At 48.7% G+C, this 6,046-nt stretch overlaps 1 pseudogene; it reads right to left on the reverse strand.

Moving 5' to 3' along the window:
* Nucleotides 1–215: 215 nt before the first annotated feature.
* Nucleotides 216–341, reverse strand: LOC132222945 (U2 spliceosomal RNA; annotated as a pseudogene).
* Between the last annotated feature and the right edge of the window lie 5,705 nt (nt 342–6,046).

Here is a 6,046-nt window from a genome sequence, read left to right on the forward strand (position 1 = left end):
ACTGCAATTGGAAACTGACTTATATCCTGTTATGAAGAAATTAGATTCTTATTGGATTCATGCAAACAAACATATTGCCATGAGAATAATAATTAACAAAACTATAATTATTTTTGGTTCATTCAATCCTATAATTAAATTTGCTTTAATTATAGGATTCTTTTCTTGCCAGTATTTCTATAAATCTAGATACTCTATAGAGTAATATAAATGACATGGAATCTTGTCCTTTCTGTAAAACACAATATGATAACTTATAACAATTAGTTATAAATGAAAGCATCTTAAACTGATAAGAACAGATACTACACTTGATCTTAGCCAAAAGGCCGAGAAGCGATTGAAAGCATCTTAGAATCTATTTAATATGCATATGTAAATAGAATATAATGATTATTTCCTTATTTGACAGAGCTTCCCATATACCTTAAGTATAAAATTTTTCTTCATAAGGAGAGAGAGCAAATCTTAAAATTTAAACTCTGGGAAGGTAGTCAAATATATTATATTGTATATTATTATTATTTTTTTGTATATTATTATTAAACAGTATTAAATCTATTCATTTAAAGTAATCAACTTTCTAATTAACATAATATAATTATTTTAATAATATATATAAAACCTTTGCTTCCTAGGTGAACACAGGGAAAACCTTTTTTCCCCCTTACTTTTAGAAATAGGCTTATTTTTCTAATGGAAAACGTACTCACATTCTTAAGAAGCATAACAGAGACAGTGAATAGTTGAGAAACAATTCCCTCGAACTTGGAAATCCCTAGCGGGCTCCAATGGTTTACTGTGCAGTTCCTTTCATTGCTCTTACTTAGTTTTCGAGGGTTCCATCGCGTTTCGTTGCATCCCTGGTTCCTCCTCACAAAGGGGCACCACTTTGCCAGGGCTGACCTCCGACGGATGAACGGGTTGCTTTGACACACGTTTCTGTGAAAGAGAAGCTAAGGCGCTACTTGGCTATTGCCACCCAGTAGCCCTGTCCGCCTGCCTCCTTAGGTTTTTATTGTCAGGACAGCTTGAACTGAAATTAACCTCTAGATACAATCAGCAGGGTAAGCATCCTTGAGAACGCACATGCTTCTATAAGGTCGGGTCTTTAAAGACTAAACATTGAGATTCTAGCAAAATACCCTGGGGGATCGGACTTGTTTGGAAAAGCCAAGCTGCTGCCTTTGGCAAGGTCCGCCCAGAGGCCCCTGACCTTTCAGAGATTCCTCCTTACAGACATTCCAACCAAGTCCTGTGCTTCCCCACATGACATGATTTTGGTTTCTAGCATTTCCTTTCCATTCTGTCTTAGCGTTTTCATCTCTCTGCTTACATCACCCCTACGTTCTTATATGTTTTCCCATTACAGCCTTCAGTGTACCGGCCACAATTACGTTCGTGCTCTGTCCGATGTCCACCATGTGTGTCATAGCTGAGTCTGGCTTTGATGATGGCTTCGTCTCTTCACTCTGTTTTCTCCTGCCTGGTGATTGCTTGTGGGAAGGCCGGCGTGTGCTGGGTAGTAGGAACTGAGGTAACGAGGCCTCCAGAGTGAACCTCAGTCTTCTCAGGAGTTGTGTGAGTGTTTGCCACAGCTGGGTTCCAGAGGCTTCAGATGCCTGCAGTGGTTTTGTTTCTGTCCCTTCCTGCGTTGGGTCTCCCTAAGCATCGCTTCTCAGAGGGAGGCTGTGGCCGGAAGCTCTCTTCACGGTAATCCACCATCATCTTGTGGATTTTTAAATATTTGTTCATATTTGTTCATTTTGTGACTTTGGGCATGTCCCTTCGCGGAGCCCAATGCATAATCCATACAATAAGAATAATGCTCTCCCCTGGGAGGGCAGTGCTGAGGATTAAATGAAAGCACGGAGCACTGTGCTGGTATCAACCAGATTCTTGGTTGAATCGATGGGCCTATATGGCTCTCAATCATTAATTGCTACCGGTTTAGTTGGATGGTAACCCCGAGTCTGGCTTCGCCTCCCTCAGCTACAGAGTTAGAATGAGAACTTGTCTCTCCTCATCCCAGTGGCCCAGCGGTGTGCATGCTGCAATAGGCATGTTTCTTCAAAATAAAGGAAGGGTGAGCTGTGGGTGCCCCGGATGCTCTAAGCAGCACCTAATGACATATTTAAGTACAGGACCTGCCGGAACCATCTCCCTCTCTTGAGAAAATAATAACCTTCCTGGTTACACACTGACCCAAGACCCATTATGCCAAGTAAATAATACTTTGTTCAGAAGCATCCTAATTAGGTATTTACCTCCGAGATTGCAACAGCTTCACCCTGCTCCCCGGGGGAAGCATTAAGCATCCTATCTGGGCCGACAGGACTGAAAAACAAACCAGCATCAGGAAAATAAACCATGCCAATGATTTTCCATGAGAAGGCAGAGGGCTGGGGTTCTGGGGAGGAGGAGCCGTGGGCCAACCGTGGGGTCAGCCAGCCTCCCTGCTGGAATGGAGGCAGCCCCCCTCGTAAACAGACACAGATTAGGCTGAGAGGCGGCCCCTCCTTGTCCTGCACCCCAGAATGAGGAGTTGGAGCTCTGAGGGGCAATGTCTTGTGCCCGGTCACAGCTTGCTGATGCAACAGCTGACCTATGAGCGGGGGCTGCAATCATTAGGAAGCGAGTGCTTGGTGTGAGGTGGAGGGGTCCTCTCTCTCTCTCCTCCCAGTCCTCATTGTCCCTGTCACTGGCAGTCCCTGGGGAGGCCAGGAGCCCAGGGCAGCCTTGCCTGAGGGTGGAGAGTTACCTGTTCCCCACCCACTCTCCTTTTCTTCCTTCTCTTCCTTTCTCTCTCTCTCTTCTGCCTTTCACTTCTCCCTTCCTCTCCCCTTCTTCTTTCCTTTTCTCTCTTCCTTCTGTTCTCATAACCCCCTTCTCCTCTGTCTTCCCTTCCTCTGCTTCCTCTGCCCCCTCCTCCTGTAGCCACTCCCCTGCTCCTCTGGAATTTCAGGAAGCTCCCACCTGTCCTCACCACCCACCTGGCAAATGTCCCCTGCTGAGGGGTGGTACCCCCCCCCCCCACCCACCCCACAGGCCCAACGGTGCTGGCAAAATCGTGAGCATTTGGGGAAATCATCCTCAGCCTCTCACCAGGAATCGACAGGAAATGCTCTCAAACCACGTTGTTTCTTTTGGAGGCACCATCCAGGGAGCCTCAGGATCAAAGTCAGAAAGCCCTCCAGGCCAAAGACTCCTTCAGAGCCACTGTGAGGTCCCAGGGCCACCCGCCGCACACTCAGAGGTAAGACCGCTCAGCCGTGAGGGGCCTGGAGCTCAGTGAGCGGCCTCCTCTCCATCTGGGCTTGTTTTGCAGGGACTCAGGGGCTCAAAGAATACGCCCGTTGATCTGATTCTCAGAGCCCTTGTTTCCCAGCGTGGTGTCGGCGTGGGCCGGGTCGAAGGCACCTTGGACATCGTCCCGTCTGGAGTGCTTCGCCTGGGGTCTATGGACGGGAGGTTTGTATGAGTCAACTCGGCTGCCATCACAGAGCACCACAGTGTGGGCGGCTCACACAACGCAAATGTGCTTTCTCCCGGTCCTGGAGGCTGGAAGCCTAAAATCAAGGTGTCGGCAGGGCTGGCCTTTTCTGAGGTTCCTCTCCTTGGCGTGCAGACGGCTGCCTTCTCCCTGCTTCCCTCTGTGCGTGTCTGTGCCCTGACCTCTTCCTATAAGGACACAGTCAGATTGGATTAGGGTCCATCCGATGACCTCATTTGAACTTTATCACCTCTTTAAAGACCCTGTTTCCAAAGACAGTCACTCTTTGAGGTACTGGGGTTTAGGGCTTGAACATATGAATTTGAGGGGACACGATTTATCCACAACAGGGTCTGGGGATAAAACGGGGAAATGGAAAGGGAAAAGGTATGTTTTGTTTGCACTAACCTTTGACTGAAATGCAGCATTTCCTTTCCACATGACAAGTGTGGGCAATAAACCACAGGGTATTGGCAGCACCTGTGACATTGTCTCCACTAAAACTCACAAATCCTTTTACATAAAAGTTGTCAGAGACACCCTGACATGTTGTCCATGCTCATCACGACTTTAAAATGACGGTGTTAGACCCACTGCAGGGTCTCATTCTTCATTGCATTTATTAAGAAGCACGGATGTTACTGTAGGGAGCGGCTCTAGGGTCAAGCCTCGGGCTGACCTGTGGCAGGGCCACAAACAAGTCTCAGCTTGGAGGGCAGAGCTCTCCTAGCATAATTAAGCCTGACCTTGTAGCCCTCCCTAATTCCTTCCCAAGTAGCTAATGGGCTGTGGGAGGTGTAGCAAGTGTTGCCAAAACAAGAACATTTGTATACATGCTAATCTACCCTTGTTATAATCAGACTATAAAATAAAGCATTGGCTTGCAGGCTGGGTCTTTTGTGTCCTCATCCAGGCACGGGAAATCCACCGAGCCCCAGCTGTATTCTCTTGTCTGTCTTTTCTTCAATCCTTTACCACCCCTCCTCAGGTTCACCCTTGGCCATGCTGGCGTGGCACATGTTACTATATAACAGAGTTGTTTTTTTCAATGTGTTGATAATTGTATGACAATATAATCGATCTCCCTTGTAATTTCAATCTTACTCATGTACTTCAAAACATTATTCTGAGAAGGGGTCCATGAGCCTCATCAAACTGCTAAAGGGACCCAAGGTGCATAAACGGACGCTGGGTCTAGTGCAAACCTTCCCTTTTACAGGGAGGAACCGGGGCCCAGAGGGCATCATTCACATCTCCGTGGTCACACGGCTGGTTAGTGGAAGGGCTGGGCTGTCTGACTCCCGGTCCCCTGCTTGGCCCACTCTGTCACACTTGCTGCCTGTTCTCCTCTGATGAGGCTGGTGTGAAACCATTAGCTATGCTAAAATTTTCACAATACCTTCAGGACAATAGTGTACCACGAATGTCCCCCAGGTATGTAGCCTTTAGGGGCACCCTTGAGAGCTGGCCCTTTCACCCTCAGAGGTAAGGGTGGTGAGACCCTCCACCAACCACTACCCTCATCCCCCTCCTGAGAGATGGAAGAAAGGCCGGCTTTTAACTGCTCTCCCATCTGACCTATTAGGGGGATCTTGGAGGAATGCTTTCACAAATGGTAGGTGTTTTCTCTGATCACCCGTCTTCTAGGGCAACCAAGTCATCCTGGTGAGTCTGGAACTCTCCCCTTGTCAGCACCCTTCCAGTCAGCTCCTCCGATCATCTCATTATCGCCCGTGCAGGCTGCCTTCTGTTTGTCCACCCTCATGGTTCTCCAAGGCCCAGCTAGAACCGGGATGTCTCTTGCTTGGCAATTTCTCTGAAGACTTGGGAACTGTACTGTGGGAAAGAGAGCAACCTAAAATCTGAGTGGGTCGCAAGGCTCCTGGCTGCCCAGGACCCTAGCTCATGGCTGGCTTGCTCTCCTTGGCCCCCAACCTGCTGCTGCTCGGAGCGGGTCAGCGTGTGGCCCCTGTTGGAAGATGCCCCCCCACTTCTTTCCTTCCCAGAGGACCCTGACCATGGTCCTCTGCCCTTGGAGTCCCGATGCTAACAGCCTTCCCTCTTCCCACTCAATAGCCTGATCTTTTCCAAGGTGCTCCCCTGAGTGAAGGCTGGCTCTAACGTTATAACACAGCACCGTCAGCTGTTCTCACACTCCCCGGCCTGGCTTCCCCTCTGCACAGTGAGGAGATCCATTGGCCCGGTTTTCTCAAAACAGTCAGCACTTCCTTCTCTCGGTTGGTGACTTCTGCAGCCATTCCCGGAGCGAGGCAGCACTGAACGTGCAGCTTATCCTGCTCCGGACCCCAGAGCAGTAGAAAAGGGTTTGCATCGTTGTTGCAGGCATTCCTTTATTCACTCGCGATTCATTTATGGACGCCTGCCACGTGCTGGGCCCTGAGCTGGGACATGTAGACGCAAAGATGAACAAGGTCAACACAATCCACACTGGCTCTCAGACAGTTCTCTGCCAGGAAGGGTACAGACCAGCAATAGCAACCCATGGCCAGGGTTCTATACAGTGCAGTCTGCCAGCGGTTGGGGGCACTGATG

Source organism: Myotis daubentonii, chromosome 1, assembly GCF_963259705.1.
Source record: "Myotis daubentonii chromosome 1, mMyoDau2.1, whole genome shotgun sequence".
NCBI lineage: Eukaryota > Metazoa > Chordata > Mammalia > Chiroptera > Vespertilionidae > Myotis > Myotis daubentonii.